This window comes from Ursus maritimus, unplaced genomic scaffold, assembly GCF_017311325.1.
Source record: "Ursus maritimus isolate PB19 unplaced genomic scaffold, ASM1731132v1 scaffold_13, whole genome shotgun sequence".
NCBI lineage: Eukaryota > Metazoa > Chordata > Mammalia > Carnivora > Ursidae > Ursus > Ursus maritimus.
In genome coordinates, this window is record NW_024423675.1 from 13,942,442 (window position 1) to 13,961,779 (window position 19,338).

Below are 19,338 nucleotides of genomic sequence, written 5' to 3' on the forward strand. Positions count from 1 at the left end.
AAAATGTATTTTGCAGTCAGTTAGCAATTACTATGTTATGTTAGTCTTTAATGATGTAACTTGCATTAATGTTTGGCTGGTTATGTTGATACAGCTTAATGTATTACTAGAAATCATTACATTTCTGCAAAATTAGGTACCATTGAAGAATTTTTAATGTTAAGATTTGAAAAATGTATTGACATGCAGATGTATAAATAAGTTATGTGAGGGCCTGCATGTGAACTTTACTTTTGCTTTCATCTCCTGCAAATATATTTTAAAGGGTATGTCATTTATTTTTCAGGATTTTTTCTATTATCGTTATATTTCAACCTTGCTTTCAATTGTTTTCGTCATGGAAAATAGCTTTTAGTTTATTTATCTCCCTAATAAAATTAAATGGTAAGTGTTTTTTTAAGCCAGAAAACTTTTCACCAGCAACAGACTTAATACTGATGCACTGGATACTTTTACACCCCTTATAATTATATATTTTAATTAGATCACATAGTAATATTTCCTATTCCTACAATGCCATTTGAAAAGGGAATTTTAATTTTAGAATAATCAAGGAACTCTTATATTTTTAAGTTAGTACTTTCTACCTATAGAATAAGCTTATCAATGCTAGTTTTTTGTCTTCCCAAGTAGTCAATAAGAATGTGAGATTAATGTTCAGAACAAACCACCACACACTTTTAGCTTTTGTGTAATTTCTAAATTTGATTTATGGTGGCAAATCAAGCCAGGAGGAATTCATAATCTTGTCTTTTTATTAACAATGAGGGATGTCAGATCTCTAGGCATGTCAAAATAAAATACCTTGGGTTAAAGACTCTTGATAATGAAGCAAAGCTGGTAATCATAAAATGACAGTGATGGAAGTTCATCAGTTTTTTTTAATCACTCCCTTGCTGAAAACCTCAGTGAATACTTGCTGCCTATATATCATATCCAAACTTCCTAAGTTCTCTTTATATTTCCCTCTTTTTTTCAAAGGTACTCTCATACCCACCAGTTAACTGCCCTTGTTCTTCAGTTGAAATGCTCTCACAAGATGCTAATACATCTTTTCTCTGCCTGTATCCTGGATCTCATTTCCTCCTGCTAGGACTGTTGCAATAACCATGTAACCATCCCTACAGCTGACAGCCTTCTTCCTCTACAATGCACCCCACTCTTCGTTGTAATGATCTGTCATTTTCCTGTTTCCCTCCTTATAAGTCTATAGTGAATCCTTATTGACCATTAAAAAGTACCCCAAATTTCGACCCTGATGTTCAAGACCTTCTGTAATCTTGTCTCCTCCCACAGTTCCATCCTCATTTCCCAAAATTCCCTGTCAGTTAACTTACTCCCATGATTGTGTTAGCCCAGTTCCTTTTGTCTGTAATATGTTTCTCTCCATTTCTGAGATATTTGTGTACTTTCCAGTGCTTTATATTATTTAGAATTAATATTACACTCTTCTTTGCTTATTTCATGTATGCATTATTTCTCCAAACATCACTGAATATTTCTTTGAGGAATAGGATCTGACTATGTCTCCTATTTTTACATCATATGTGTCTCTACAGTGCTCATAATGAGTGCTATATAAGAGACATCTATAGTCTTCAGCAGTTGGCATGTCTTTCTGTGTTCTCCTTGATGCAGCCAGACTCCCAGACACATCACTTACCTTACGGCTCCAAAACTTTGCTCAGTTCTTTACATTTCCCTTTGAGAATCCTATTCATCCTTTCCAACCCATTTCAAATGACAACCACTCCAGGAAGCTGTCTGATCTCTCCATTAAGTTGTGTGTATGTCACAGGGGGTGTGTGACATGGGGAGATTTTCACTTTATGTATCATAATACTCTATTATGGCACTTACTATGCACCGTTTTTTAATCTTAGAAAATCTGTATGTATCAGTGTGTCTATTGACATGAATCTATATAAGGCCTATGATCAAAGTTTACACTTTCTTGATATTTCAATGTCAGAGAAAAGTGCCCTAGACATAGCAAGCACTCAAATATTTGTCAAATTAAGTTAAATAAACAGTATTTAATTGAATGGAATATTAGAAGAAGTAAGCAACTTTTGAATGATTATACTTAAATATTTTTCATCTGTGAAGCTTAGTGCAAACTTCTTGTCCAAAAAGTTGATTAAGACTATGCATATAATTTCTCAATCTTAATTACTTAGGGTTGTTTTATAAGAAGTATTCAGATATTTTTCTCAATCATGAACAATTTTGCATCTATTGATAAACAAGTGGTATTTAACCTTAGTTTCATATTAAAACCAGGCATAAAGTTTTTAAAAACATACTTGTACCCAAAACACATTTCGTACTTTTTGAAACCGTATTTCTGAGCTTTGGACTTTGGAAATCTTCATTAAAAAAAAAAAAAAATCCACAGGTAATTCTGGTCTGTAACAATGATGGAGAACAACTGCTCAGATCATTACTCTGTATAACTAAGATGTAAGATCAACTGTGGAGCCATACACTAAGCTTACATTTTGAAAGATAAGTTATTTCTGTTTTTGAGTATGTCCCTCTGTTGGTCTTTAAGTGATTCTGGTATTTGTTAAAATGAAAGTCACTTTGTTTTTATATCACTTAGTGAAAAAATTCTTGTTTTGGATACTCTGATTACAAAATATCCACAATCGAGAAAAGAACAGATTTGAAGAGATTAGTTGCCTTACTCAGTAAGCATTATGCTTGATGTAATTTACTGACATTTAATTTTTATTTTATAAGGAGGTTATGACCATTTGATTTATGTTTCGTTATTTTGTTCTTTTCTCTCTTGGAAAAATCTCAGAGGAGATTCTGGCTGTGTTGTGAATAATGGTATTTCCACAAGGAGAAGCTGTGGAGTTACCAAAGTGAAGTTCACTTATGCTTCTTGTTCAATATATTTATTGTGTGTCTTAAGAAAAAACAGTGAAGTATTCTAGGATTTGGCATTATCAGTGTGCTAATAATAATTGGTTCCATTTCTCTTGAATTTATTTTTATTTATTCTTTTATTTAACAAATGTGAATTGAGTGATGATGGCGTGCTAAAAGCTTTGTTTGATGAACAAAATAGACACGGTGTCTGCCCTCAGGGAGCTTAGAAAATGGTAAGGATTCATAGGGAGGATTATACACACATTTACACACACACACACACGTGCACACACACACCAAACCTTGTGATTAGGATATAAAGAAAAGATAAATGGCTTAAATCCTTTTACAGGATAATCCTGAGTTATACTGGGAGTCAGGAGTGAAAGGACAAGTCAGGTAGGCCTCCCTGTAGAGAGGAGCAGACAGCAGATATCTGAAGCTTGAGAAGGAATTAGCAAGGTAAAGAAAGAGAAAAAGAGTATTTTTGACAGAGAGAACAGGACACTCAAGGGCCCTAGAGCCTGAAAGTCTTGGCAAATTTGCAAAATGGAAAGAAGACTAGGATGGATGGGGCTGGTGCTTCTATAAAGCTGCTTCTCAGCTTTATAGAATCAGATTACACAGTCCATTACCAAAAAAAAAAAAAAAAAAGACATTTATTGAATGCCTGCTATGTGCTAGACCCCATTCAAAGCACTACTCATGTATTTACTCAGTTAATTGTCATAATAACCTTTTGAGGTAGATACCATTATTAATACTATTACCATTGGTATAGCTAATGTCCAGATTGCCTAGACAGCCTACTCATGGGCACACAGTTAAAAGTAGAGCAGTGAGATTCCAACCCATGTATTTAGCCAGCCTGAACAACCAATACTATGAAATGAAAACTCCATTGGCCAACTATGGAAAGGTATAGCAACTATAGTTTATGACCAAAATAACATCTTGATTGAAAATTGTTCCCCTAAAGCAACACTTCTTATTCCGAAATTCCACATATGCTAGAACACTGTATTGCTATGATGGGTGTATCCCCAAACATCTAGACATTCCCCAGAGGCCAAGATTAGACTATGCTTGGTTGGATATTTTGCCCCTCTCATTTTTTTCCTCTTTTAATGTACCACGGTTTTCTTTCAGCCTCTTTAAACCATAATTTCAGATTTTTCTGACAATCTGGACACCTTATTTTTTCTCTTTAGAATTGAGATTAAGCACCTTGTTTATAAATATCTTTTACTCCCCTTCAACAATACAACCTACACCCAATATATTGTATGGGTGCAGTGTATGGTTATATCATGAAATAATTCATTTTAGAAAGACTTACATATTTTTTAAAACGTTCCTTATTTTTTAAGATTTTGAATGAAGGTTTATGATATCATATAATTTGGAAATTTATGTAACTTTATCTGCAGTTCTGGAACTAAAACTTTAGTCTACTCATGTCCTCTCCTTAATATACTTCATATCATCTCTGTGATCTTTAAATTTCAAGTTCAGTTGCTATTAAAATCCCCTTGCTTTTTATGTTTGTTGTTATTAATGGAACTAAAAATTTAATCTTAGAATCGTTTTTTCATTTATGAGGATTTTATTTATTTCATAGCAATGTTAAAATATTAATCCCTAATTGCCAAAAATAATAAACAAAAATATTCATTCTGAACAAGACAGTGTTATTTACTTTATGTATTTATTTATTTTTTTTTATTTTTTATTTTTTTATTTATTTTTATATTGAGTGCTTTTAAAGAACAGTATGTGCTATTATCTTTAGTTTATAATCTGATCCATATTCTGATCCTGTTGTCCTTACTGTCACGGATCCACTAGCTAGGGGCAGTATCAGGTGACTGAGTATTTAAATTCACACAAGGAATGCCTGTTTTCCCTCTGAACTCTTGGTTTGCCAGCAGATTTTTTTAGACCTGTCTAAATATGTTGAGTGCTTCCCACTGTTCTGCTCCTGTATAATAATTGATTTTTGTCCGTCAAAAGATTACTAACACTTCAATGCCACCGTACACGTTCTTTCCCTTCATGGCCAGTAGCACTTCAGTGTACAAATGACTATGAATTTGGGTATTTTTTTAGAAAAATCACTTATTCTTACGGAAGTCCTTTCTTCCTGGTTACTCAATGAATTTTAAAAAAATGTGCTTGCATCTGTAACTTAGTCTTATTTTTTTATTTTATTTTTAAAATTTTTCTAGCACCTCCTGGAGGGTTATATAGCTCAGTATCCAGTTTACTTGCTTAGGCTTGTAAAGCTTTGTTGTTGCAGCCCGCAGATACAGGAGGCTTATCTGGGAGCAAGCTTCCAGGACAATGGGAAGGTTTCACGGTGCAAAAGATGAAGTGACCGAATCATCCCCTAAATGGTTCGGAAGCTTCTTCTATAATATCAACAAAAGCAGATTTCTAGGGCTTCAAATCTGCCGCTGCAATACATTTTCCCTTCAATTCTTCTCTTTCCATTGTTACAGAAGGACCGTCAAGCACGTAGTTCTTTAAGTTGCTAGCATTGGGACTTGGCAACCCAGACACCGCAGCTTCACAAAGAAAAAGATTTTCATTCTTAGCAACCCTTCCACCATTTCTAAGCAGTTTTAAACATGTATTGTGGAGATAATAAGATCAAAATAATTTAAGAAAGATATAGTAAATATCCACACACAAGTACTACTTAAACGTTAACGTCTGAGATGAGAGTGCCTCATTCAAACTCCAACTCTCTGACCCTCCTCCTGCAACTGGCTTGTTCAAAGGCAACCAAATCTTTTCTCACCATATTTTTTTCTTCTATTTCAGGGATCCTGCTGGCATTACATTTCTCTCTCTCATTCTTGCTTTAATAGCTCAATGTATTTTATTTCAAATAACTATTAATATTCTCTTAGACTGCCAGGTCAGCTAGATAAACATAAGGCTGTTGGTGGTGGTACCATACAGAAAGAAATCTGTGTTTTAATGTGAAATTCGGCATAATTTTTTTTTCAAAGACTTTATTTTAAAGTAATCTCCACAACCAACTGGGGCTTGAACTCACAACCCCTAGATCAAGAGTTGCATGCTCTACCAACTGAGCCGACCAGGTACGCCAAGGCATAATGTGTAAAACGTAGGGTCTTAGTCTTTAAAGGTTTTATAAGCGACCAGCATCTCCTTTTTTTAACCACATAATATCTCATATACACACACGTGCTTCCTTCATCCTTCTTTATTAAATCTACTTTACAAATGCCACCATAATACAGATTCTGAAGTATTTTTATTTTGTCGTTATATTCTTTTTCATTGCCAACATTATTGTCAGTACTGTAATTTTGTTGAAGCTTATTTTGTTATGAACGATGTATTAAGTTTGGTATGGAAGAATGAATAAAGAAATCCGAATCTCTGGTTCAGCTTAACTACAGCAAGCAGCATGGAAATGCAGTATTTTTGCTCTAGTTTTCTCATCGCCAAAGATATTATCATGATAGAACCATGTAAAATTATACAATCTCAATTTTAGCTGCAGTTTAGATCTGAGTGGATGTCCAATATCAAACGCAGCATGCATCAAAACTCCTTCTTCAATTCAGGCCTTACCATACCTCTTCCTCCTCTATTTCCAAACTGTTTGTTTCTGGTACTTTTCTATTCGCTCAAACCAGTGGTTTGTTTCTTAGATACCTCAGTCTCTTTAAACCCCATATTCATAATTTAGATATCAGAAATAATAATAATAATAATAAAGGATATTATTCTAAGACAGTTTAACAAAAGTGAGTCAAGGAACAGAACTAGTGAGATATGGTCTGTTCATGGGTGCTATGGAATGGGAGATTTACAGAGTCTGATTTGAGAGATATTGTACTTATGGAGAAGAGGAAGAGATGACAACATTGAAAACTCAAGTGTGAGATTTATTGGGGATGGATTACATGAAGGGCAACAACAATTGAGGAATGTGGATGAGGACTTCAGGTTAAAAGCAAAGGGATAGGGCATTAGCCTTGTCACAGAGCATGATAAGGATGTTGAGAAGGGAGATAGTGAGCTCTATTTAGTCATCTATGAATGGAGATATTGGCAATAACTTTCGTGTAGTCAAAACTTGATTATTCATGTAAGGAGCTAATAAATTAGATTCAGAAATGAAATGCAGTTTAGAAATTAGCTAATAGGTAGTCTCCTTTCCCATCAAACCTTTTACTGGAAAACCAGTGAAATGGCTGCTTTCAGCTTGAGGGTTTGTTTTGTGTGTGTTTTTTTCTTTTTTCTTTTCCTTTTCCTCTTTCTTCTCTCCCTTAGGAATTAAGCTAATGAAATATTTAATGGCCAAAATACAAATACCAGTAGAAAGTGACAACTCAAATCTCCAATCTAAACTGATAATTCAGTCAAGTGACAGAATTAGATAACAGATCAGTTTTTACTAAAATATGAATGATTATCACTAACCCCAATCCTCCTTAAACCCTTATTGCTCTTTCCTGAAATATTGGTGAACAGCACAACTAGCAAAATTCTAACCCTTTCCTTAAAAGTTAACTTCAACATATTACTATTATTTCTATAGGATTTACTATAATTTCAATGATTATGTATTACATTTCAGGGAGAAAGATGTTCTTACACCTTCCCAAATCCCAGCAGATTTTCTGTAGATACAAAATAAAAACAAAAACTTTTCTTGGAACAATAATTATGGCCAATAAAGACTTAGATTTATTTATTTTTGTACATTTGCAGTAGTGTACTAAGGGATCCGTGTGTGTGTGTGTGTGTGTGTGTGTGTGTGTGTGTGAATCAGGTATTCAAAAGAATGTCTTTGCTTAATAATCTTGCAAAACAAAATCAGAGAAAGGAAGTGAAACTTCGTAGGTTGCCTCAGAATGCACTTAAGTTCTGAAAAAAAAAGTAAAAGGTAAATAATAAGCATGGTGTATTAAAAAGTTATTAAGGTAAAACTGCTCTGCAGGCCTGCTACACTATTTTGTTGGTGCTTTAAAACATAAGTTCCAGATTCTAAGAGTTACTCTTTTTCTATCCAGAAAGTTCATGTGAAAGTGCCTTTTTAATAACGTCTTGAGATATTGGAATGGGGTTTGTTTTCCAGTCAAGAGAACAATAGATAAGCACATGTGGAGATTCTCTCATGGGTAGTTTTTGATCCTAACAAACCAGTCATCCTTAGTATTGCCTTTCTTGAAAATATTAAGTTGTTCTGATAGTAGCTGCTAGGTTTTTTCACTTTTTTCTCCTGGTATTCCTACTTCCCATTGTGATAACCTGTAGTGCACGGTAGGCTTCTGACATGAATGTTAATTAGGGATGGCAGAATTCAGACTTTAAGAGCCCTGGTGAATAGGAGGAATTTGAAAGACCGGGACTCAGACAATGGCAAGTCCTTTCTTAACTCTACAGCAGTGAAAGCAGGACAGTTGGAATGGCAGAGGCTAACAGAAGAAATAAATAACACTCTCCTGTCAGTGCAGTAGTAACAATCAATCTTGCCATTATTTGTGCTGGTCTTTTACTTATTTTTGTTGGCCATTTCTTGTGACTGTGAATTGGAAAATATCGTTAGTCTGTCCAGTTAAGTTTCTACATATTTTCCCAACATTTAGAGTAATATAAATCATTAAAATGTAATGAAATACTAGTACTTAAACGAATTCCCTTAAATCTATGACCCCTTTCCATTTTTAAGATCAAAGTTTACTACCTACATTTTATGAAACTTCCGTAATTTAGCTAAGAAAAAAACTACAAGACTGTTTTAAAATGATTAAAATGTAGTTTGGACAGTGGTGGTAAGGAAATAAAATTACAAGCTTCAAATTGTCTGCAGACCTTGGCTAGTATAAGAAGTTATAAAACCAAATAGTTATTGATCTTTACAAATGTTAATGATACTAGATGCTTGTTAAATGTCATCAGGTTTAAAAATACCATTTTAAATTAATGCAACTGAATACCTTATAAATGAATCATTTATGTATAATATAGCAATCTTCACTTTTGAATTTTTAAAAAATACTTTATAAAACATGATGAACTAAATAACCACTTAAATATATTTTATTCCATAATATTCATAAATAGAGAATTCTTTTATTTTTTAATCATCTTCCAATTAAAATTCACAGTTTCTTTCATCCTCATTAACCAAAAGTTAGCTAATTAAAAATAAGGCTCCAAAAATCTCTATTATTTTTCACCATCATAATAAATGTTTCCATGCAATTTTCTTACATAGTAAAAAAATATATATTTTTGAAGCTATTAGGGTCAATACAATAACAACTATTTTCAGAGGAAAAGCATGCCAACTGTTTAAAGTTAGAACAGGAGAATATTGCTTTTTTATTCTGCTTATGGGTGATTGACTATGGCTCGGCTTCTCACCTGGCAGATGGCCTGGCACCCCTATGCCAGCTGTCAGCAGGACACTAGGGCTGGACAGTTACTTTAGAAGAGCTACTTACAATGTTCCCGGGTCAGATCTAAATAGAGAAAAACAGAAGCTGAAGGAACAAAGCAGAGCATTTCCCTTCATTAAGAACCTGGTTTTCTGTTTCGGCTTGTCCTCTGTTTTTCATCTCTAATTTGCTCTGTCAGTACTGGAGTTCCTTTTCTAAATTCTGGTGTTGGTTTTATAGTGTAATGATTAGAACTGTCTGCAAATTTGTAATCAAAGTACTCACTAGATGTCTATAATGGAAGCTATCTTCATCAACATTGTGAAAGATATACTTCCTCTTAACTTTCCAATAAAAGTCTCAGGAAGATTCAGGAAAAAAAAATCAACATAAAAGGAACAAAACATAGTGATACATAAGCTAAAGTTAAAAGGAGACATATGCCACAATTTCAGTAGAACATCCGTCAAATAGAGTTTATGGGGACAGACTGCTTATCGTTTTCTAAAATAGCATGTTTGTGGACCCTACTTACGAGTCAAATGATACGATTTTATGTTTTTATGCCAAAAATATAGGAAGATAGTTTATGTTACATTTCCCTTACCTTGAGTCACTTTGTGGAAGTATTTCTATATTTAAGAGATCTATAATTAATTGTCTTTGGTTGCTTCGGAATTTAATCATACAGCTTATAGATAGCTAAATTTCGTCTCTCCCTTTACTGATTTTTAATTGCTTTTGTCTGTTTTATTTTTATTTGCATTTGGTGAGACCTTCATTCTCTGAGCCTGTTTTCCTTATTTTAATGGTATTTTTTTTCTTTTTATTATATGATAATAGATTTATTCTTAAGAAGACTTTTCATACCTAGTTTTCAAATTAATTATTTTTCAGGAATTATTGAATACATTGGTTGTCAATACAGCTTATCATTAATTTTTCTAGTTGTACTTGTGATTCTGGTAAGTGTATTAATCAATTTCTGAGAGGTAACCATAGTTGTAGTCCAGAGATAGACTATTATGGGTTGTGACTGAAACATATTTCAGTGGACAGCTGTGTTTTATTTGCTGTATTGTTCTTAGGTACTATTTGATAGACATATTTCAGTGGACAGCTGTGTTTTATTTGCTGTATTGTTCTTAGGTACTATTTGATAGTGACTGTTCTGTGGTTACAGCATCTAACCATTTTGTTAGCTTGTTACATCGGTGTTATGATGACCTCATTTAGAAAGACCGGAACTGGATTCGGGCATTTGCTATGCTCTAAAGCAGCCTGTGTATCATGAGATCATTTGTTTCATATTGGGTTAAAAATAAAAATTCCACACTATTTCGATATTTTCTGGAGATTTCTGAAACATTCGAATTTCTTTTATAGCTATTGATCTATTCATTTTATTTCTTCTTTTAGAATCAATGTTATATTGTACATTGATATATATCAAGGTATTTACATTTATCAACATATTTTCACATAATGTCATCATACGAGTTTTATAATTTCTATTGAGTCCCTTTCTCGTGTGAAATTCTTTGTTTTTAAATTTTTTCTTTTTCCTTAGAGTTGGTTAAGGAAGAGAACTTATTTTATTATTGTTGCTTTTACTAAAAGATGTCTATAATGTAATCATTTCCTTTCCTATTTACTGCTTCACTTTTTTTTCTATTTCCTTATTTTCCTCCTTCTGTTTTTCTTGTGTTTTTTAGTTGTCAGTTTTCTAGCTTTCTATTTAAATGTGCCGTTTATTTATTTTATTTTTAATGATTTAATGATAAATTCATATAAGGGCTAATTTTTCTCTGAAAAGTGCGTTGAAGATTCTTCTCCTTCTCCTCCTCCTCCTCCTTCTTCTTTTGGTTAAATGAAAGTAGCATAGCCTAGTGGTTAGCAGAGTGCCGTGGAGTCAGGCAGAAACTTCATCTCGCGAACTGCACCAGGCTTTGAAATCCATGTAAGGGTCATTAGATAATGCATTTGAACAACGTATTTTCTGAAAATTCTTTTTTAAATTCTACACATTTCTTTAACTGTATTAAGAGAAACTTAGATTTAACTTAGTTTTACTAAATGTAGTGTTTATGGTCTTTTTAGATGTCAATTTTGCCATTCTTAGGGCTATTATTTGATCGTTATCAGAAAGTACTTTTTCCTTTTTTTAATGAAGATTATATGTTTGCTAATTTTCATTCCTTTCATAAGTTCCATGGCAAAATGCCTAGAATATAAAATTCTTAAATTTTTAAAGATTTTTTTCTTAAAAACACTTTTGATATTTTTTTCACTGGTATAATTCTGCTTTTCTGGTTAACCAGTTTTATTTTCCACTATTTAATGCTCACAGAGCTACTTCTTCCTTTATCGTTGTGATTGATTTTTATATATTTATCTTGGCCAGGGTGGGCCTACGTTAAAATAATAATAGTAATAATAAATCAATCTGCAGCTTTCTATACAAATATCACTAATTCATCTTCAAATGCTCTTACTGAGCTTTAAAAAACTTGTGCTAGTATACGCAGAGGTATCAGATTACCTATGAGTTTCTTCTATGACTTTGGGGGCATCCTTTGAAGCCATGTGTTCTGCTGCAAACTGGTCTCCTTCTGCTCTGGGCCTCTTACTCAGCTGTCATCCTGGGACTTCCTTTCACCATCATCCTGAAAATTCTATTTGCCTTTCTTCTTTACGAGAGCCCTACTTCCTGGATCCTACGATTTTTGTTTTTTAATTATTTTTTAATTTTGTTAGAGTATGAGCTCTAATAGCATCCAGAGAAAGGTCACATGAGAGACAGTTTAGACCCTTGTATATTGAAAAACATTGCCTCCTGTGTATAGAATTACAGGTTGAATTCTGCGGAAGGCATTGCTCCATTTATCTTCTCCTCTTTTGCAGTCTTTCAGATGTGCATGGTCATTCTGATTCCTGATCCTTTGTATGTGGACTGTATTTTTCTCTCCTATGGACCATTTTAGGATCATCTCTTTATTCCTGAAGCTTGGAAATTTCACGAATGATATGTTCTGGTGTGTGGAACTTTTTAAAATTAATTTTTTTGAACAGTCTCTAGAGTTTAGATCCATGGCTGTCCAATTATAGTAGCTAAGAGTCACACATGGATGTTGAATATTTGAAATTTAGCTAGGTTGGATAAAGATGTGCTGTTAGTACAGAATAAAAACTGGCTTTCAAAGATGATATTTAAAAAAGAAGGAAAAGCTCTCAATTTTATATTGATTATATGTTGAAATATAATATTTTGTATATATTAGGGTAAATAAAATATACTATTAAAATTAACTCTACCTGTTACTTTAACTTTTCTTTTTTTAATGTGGCTACTAGAAAATTGTAAATTATGTAGGTGACTCCTATTTGTGGCTTGCGTTATATTTCTGTTCAACAGCGCTGGTCCAGAATCTTGCTGGGATCATTCAGTCTGGAAACACATGTTCTTAAGTTCTCAGATATTTTTAAATATTATTTAATGATTTCCTCCTTGCCTTTTTCTCATTGTCTCTCTCCCTCCAGGTGTGGGTTAACTGACTATTAGACTTTTCAGCACCACGTAAATGACAGTTTCTGGTTTTTTTGTTTTATTTTTATTTTTTTTTAAGATTTTTTATTTATTTGTCAGAGAGAGAGTGCACAAGCAGAGGGAGCAGTAGGGCAGAGGGAGAAGCAGGACCCCCACTAAGCAGGGAGCCTGATGTGGGACTCGATTCCAGGACCTTGACCCTGGCAGACGCTTAACCAACTGAGCCACCCAGGCATCCCTGTTTTTTTGTTCTAAATGTTGATGCGTAGATCCCATACCCAGACATTCTAATTTAATTGATGAGCTCCTCAAACATTAGTATTGTTTGAAATCTCCTTAGATGATAATAATCCTCTAATTTTTCATGTAATTTCATCTTGTTTTTTTTTAATTCTATTTTCTGAAAGAGTTCCTCAACTTTGGCCCATCAATTGTTTATATATATATAAATTTTATCTATTGTACATATATAAATTTTAATTAATTCATTTTTATTTACTTATTTAGAGAGACCATGAGCAAAGAAGAGGGAGAGGGAGAGAGAGAATCTTAAGTAGGCTCCATGCCCAGTGCAGAGCTCATTGTGGGGCTCAACCCTGAGATCATGACCTGTGCCTAAACCAAGATTCGGGTGCTTAGCCGACTGAGCCACCCAGGCACCCCTGTTTATATTTTTAAGACAATTTTTTAGAGCAGTTTTAGGTTCATAACAAAATTGAGAGGAAGGTACAGAGATTTCCCATATACTTCTTGCCCCCACACATGCACAGACTGCGCCATTATCAGCATCCCCCACCAAAGTGGTACATTTGTTGTAATTGATCACTGACACATCATAATCACCCAAGTACATAGTTTACATTTCAATTCTTGGTGTTGCACATTCTATAGGTTTGGACAAAGGTATAATGACATGTATCCACCATTATGAGTATCATATAGAGTATTTTCACTGCCCTGAAAATAGTGCTTTACCTATTAACACCCTTACTCAACTCCTGGCAATCATTGATCTTTTTATTTTCCCCATAGTTTTGTCTTTTCTGGAATGTCATATACTTGGAATCATGCAATATGTGGTCTTTTCATATTGTCTTCTTTCACTTACTAATATTCATTTAAGATTCTACCATGTCTTTTCATAGCTTGGTAGCTCATTTTTTTTTAGTGCACTTTATTTATGTTTACCTCTATTTTTAATTTTGAAGAGCTTTTATACATTCTGATTTTTTAGTAACATTAATTCATTATATTTCCTATTTTTTTGGAAGTTTTTGTCTAGTCCATATATTGTTTCTTTATTTGTGTTTTTATTTTTCTGTTTTATTTCTGTCTTGATGTTAGAGGCTCCACTCAAATTTTCTCAAATGTCTATTCACACTTTAGAGTAAGGCTCTATAAATGGGAATGGAATCTCTATGCAAATAAAGAGAATTAACCAACAGGTAAACTACACCAAAGAGTGTTTTGGAAGGGGATCTGGCCTTCCATCTGGGGGGGGGGGGGGNNNNCTAGCCAATACTTAAATCTATGTGTCTATTCTCTGTGTTGCATAATTTCTGAAAGGAATCCTACAGATTTGCAGCCAACATTCTCAATTAAGAAGGGAAAACAGGCTCGAGAACTTACTTTTCACTGATACAAACTTTAATTTTTCCTCTAGATTTTGACATGGTACCTATCCTCTCTGAATCCAAAATCACCTGGACTCAATTTCTCCTTCAGTTTTCTGCAAGGGGCAGGGTATGGGAGGGTGAATAGTTTCCTAGAAATGTATTGGAGAATTTACCTATATTTCTAGTTGGTACAGGGTATGAATCTCTGCGCAAGGACTTTTTATGGAGAAAAGAATAAAATACTTTTTCACATGCCTCCAGGAGACCAAGACTTCTTGGTTTCCTATTGTCGTATATTTAATGTCAATTATCTCAAAATGATAGATGGAGTTTCTTCATCAATTGCATTATAACTCTGTATATTTTCAAGAATTAAAATTAAAAAGGTTATGAATTCCAACTGGATGAGTAGACCAGCTTGACTACCCTTCCCTGCTATTGTCAATATGCTATTACAATGAGGGAACATTGGTGCCACCTACATCTGACAAGAAAGCAGACTGAATTTTGGACCCATAGTTTTCCATTGCAAGAGGCCATTCTTCTTTCTAAAATAGAATTCATCACAACTTTCAGCCCTCCTTTTTCACTCTGTTTGACAACTTATTTCTTAAGAGCCAAATATAACAAGCTTTATCTCTTAAGTACAATGAAGCCATTTTTGATGACGTGGTTATGCCTTTGTTCCAGTGTTTTTACAACATTCCTACGCTACTGGTTATCCTTCACTCGTAGTTGTCTGTACATATGTGATTCCATGCCCTCAACTTTTGTCAAGACTCTGTTATTCTTACTGTTCACTGTTGTGAGTTTTTGTATTTGCCCATAGCCTCAGAACTACTTCAGTAAGGAGTTAGGAGAGGTGGAGCCAGTGCCTGTTTTTCACAAGTCTTTGAGCTATATAAATAACTGTAAGGTCTGCCACAGATGGAGTGCAAAGAACGTGGAAGAGAAATCATAGATGAGGATGAGCAGGCAGACAACAGAATAGAAGAGTGGAAGTTTTATAGGTCTTATGAAGAAATTTAGATTTTCATCTATTCAGAATGGGGTGATTTTGAAAGATTTTAAGGGCATAAACAATATGATCAAGTCAGGACTTTAAAAAATCTCTCTTAGAATTGGAGATAGAATTGTAGTTTATGAGATAGGGTTTGGTGAGAACAACCAAAGGAATATTGCAAGCCTGAGAGCTGATAAGGTCCAAAGTATGGCGCTATCTGAAGGGTTGGAAGGGAAGGACATCAGATTCACAAGATATATAGTGTGGAGAATGGGGGATTTTTGGTAACAGTTTACAAACTGAAGTTTAAAAAGAGGTCAGAGGTTAGGAAGACTTTTATTTTTCTGATAAATATTGCTGGAAACATACTTGATGTAAAAAAGCAATTGGGGTAATAAAAGATGAACATATTACATTTAAATTTCCTATTGTGTATTTATCTGGTTGGCAGTTAGACATATAGTTCTATAGCTGAAGAGAACTATCTGGACTGGAAATGAGATTTGGAGTTATCAAAATAGATGGTGGTTGGCATCATGAATATAGGTGGTATTGTTCACTTAGCACACGTGAATTATCAGTGAATCTACACCACTGCACATTTCTTTCCTTTCCTGATGTTTCTGTGGATTATCTCTTAAAACTTGCTGTATTCTTTCTGGCTGAACAAACAACTACACAATCAAAGCTTCCCAGGAAGATAAAGAGTCTGGGATAGAAAAAAATACACTGTCTTTTGCTCAAGAGTCCTTTATCCATATTGATAAGGGGACGATCATGAGACTTTCAAGACCCATAAGTCCTGAATTATGTCAAATACCCTAACCTAATTTTACTTTTTGATCAATATCTGATTATCAGGTTCTGATCTTTGCATTCTGAACCACAGCTTCATTACTTGACATTGATTCCTAACTGCTTCTCTTTATTTGAGATTTAACTGGTACTTTTAATGACAGACTGTATCCTAACCCCACCACAGTGACTCAAAAAGGAAGGTACAGATCTCTTCTCCTGGTAGAAAATGTATACAGGTTTTGCTTTGCTGGCATCACTAAAGTGATTTCCCCTAGAAATCCAGAATAACAGATGAGTCCCCAGGTCCTTATCCATTCATCAGTCAATGTATTTCATTAAGTGCATTCCTCATAAGACATTTATGACATTAATTAGATACCTAAACAAGAATGAGTATTATTAACTAGAGTCCTATAAATTTTATGTTCTGAGCTTTCTTAGCTTTGGTTCTATGTAGTAATTGGTTAAAAAAAAAAACTCATGAATTTGTTTTCACCATCTTGTTTGAATAAGCCAGTATTGGACAAATAAACAAAATATTTTTTACCACTTCATCCGAGAACTAATAGAAAAGAAATGTCTTTGCCACATGGCTGTGTGGACAACATTTCATATTATATGCAGAATATTTTATACTTCAGCCAAATGTGACTAGAACCACAGACCATAAAATATTTGCTTATAATATGTCACAGCTTTGCATTCTTTAAAAAAATTTATATCTTGCCTGTTGAACTTTTAAATTAGCAATTTTTGGCATATATGATACTCTCTGATATTACAGACAAAATGTACTTCCATAATACAGTGAGCACTTTCTATGCCCTGTAGCAATAACATTCCATGTTCACCACTTGGTTACATCAGAATTTCATAGTATGTTCCACAGTTCTGACAGGTGTGTGACGAGGGACACCGTACAACTATTGTGTGGTTACATAGTTTTTGGAAAATATTGAGTTAAGAAAAATTCACTGGGTTTCTTTATCACTGAGTCTTTAGTAAGTTCATATATATTGTGGCTATCTCAAAGGAATGAAAATGCATAGAATTTCCAAATATTTTTAGTTGCGGAATGTTTTCTTGAAAACTTGTGGGATAATTCCCAGAAGAATATACTGTGGACAACATTAGGTTAGACCATAATAACTTTGAAACCTTTGTTGATAAATAAGATGAAATTTACTTACAAATGCAAATCCATGAACTGCTAAACCTTTTAATGAACGGCAGAGGAGCGGACTCTTTCTACAATGAGTTATTATCTGGTGTCTGAACTTAATACCTAATTGAGAAAGGGCTTTTCTGCAGGTTGAAGGGACAAATGGAAGCCAGAAAATCTAGCTTTGAATCTTGAGTCTGCCGCTTAGTAGATGATTTACCTTGGGTAAATTACCATAACTTTATAGTAAGGATAATAATGATATGCAACTTGAAGTATTAGAAATAAAAACTTGAAAAAATATATAACATAGTTCCTGGTACAAAATTATCAGCAAATGATAATATTAAAGGGGTACAAAGTAATCTACAAATTAAAAATCAATAAATGGTGCTTACATTTACTATTTTCCCCCAAGGCTTTATAACATCTTCCTCTTACGAACCATCATTCTTCTTCTTCAGGCCATGAACCAGTAAGATTCTTCTCTATGACTTTTTTTTTTTTTCTCACTTCATTTCTCTTGCCTGAGCAACTCTTACTTCTCCCTATTTATCTAATTTGTACTCATTCTACAATCCATTTTTGAGGTGGCCTTTTCTCTAGGATGATTTATCTAACTTCCATGGGACATCTTGACTTTTGCTGGCACCTAATGGTCCTTTCACCTATACCATTTATTCCTCAGGCACTTATATGAAAACTTGTATCATTAGTTTGCATTTTTGTGCAAGTTCTCTATTTTCAGCTAGATTAAAAGGTGCTTAGGTGAAGCAACTGTTTTATAGTAGGTATTTTCTTTTAAATGATAGGCACTCAATAAACATTTGTTGATTTTATTGATTAGCAAGAGTAGCAGCTGAAAGTTAAGTTCACCATCCGTTATGTAAAAACGAACTTTCAGCAGACACGTGCTGCTAACTACTACTGACCATTGATAGATAATTCTCATTGTACAAGAACTTTTTCTTATGACTGCTTTACAGTCATATTCAGGAGTCTTGAAGAAGTTGCCAGAATCTGCTCAATTTGGGGAAGGCATGAGGGTAGAAATACAGTTAGTATTCTTTTTTTTTTTTTTTAAGATTTTATTTATTTGAGAGAGAGAGCAGGCAAGAGAGAGAACACGAGCAGGGGCAGAGGGAGAGTGAGACGCAGACTCCCCTATTGAGCAGGGAGCCCAAAGGACAGGACATGATTTGTCACGTGATTGCAAAGTGGGGTTTTCAATCATTAGGATTCTGTTTCTTATAATTTAGTGCTACAATTTGAGTTTGAAGGCTCTTTGTCTTAGGACCCAATATTACCTGTCCTCAAGCTCTATTTACATTTCTCTAAAAAGAGTGGAAATATGATGATTAAAAAAGGGATTAGAATACTAACTTGAAGGGTGCCTGGGTGGCTCAGTCAGTTAAGGGTCTGCCTTCGGGTCAGGTCATGGTCCCAGGGTCCTGGGATGGAGCCCCACATTGGCTTGCTTCCTCACTCTCTCAAGCATGAATTCAAATTTATCCAATATCTAAATAGTGAGAAAATACCTAAAGGGAGAATATTGGAAAAAGAAATTCTAAACCTCATTTCCTACATCAAAATTGATTTTTAGGTAGATGCTTAAAAATAATCTCAGAAAAGAGAATGTCATTCTAAGCAGGATATGAATTCAAGCACTGATGATCCACAGTGATTACATCTAGATAGTTTTTTCAGAATTTTATAGGAATAAAGTTTGTTTCCTAACTTAGGTCCTCATGATATTATCACCCCCTATCTTTTTTTGTTCCACACTTTCTTTTTGTTTAAATCATACAGTGCTATTCATTCTTTCCACCATCCATATGAGTCATTTTCTCTCTCCAAAATATTTTCATTTATTCTACTCTTTGTTTAATTCAGTAGTTCTCATT

General features: G+C 34.0%; 1 protein-coding gene across 2 annotated transcripts in view; it reads left to right on the forward strand.

The window, feature by feature from the left end:
• The window catches only part of GRIK2 (glutamate ionotropic receptor kainate type subunit 2), a 635,255-nt gene that overhangs the window by 403,762 nt on the left and 212,155 nt on the right, over window positions 1-19,338 (forward strand). The gene's annotated exons all lie outside the window — the stretch shown is intronic.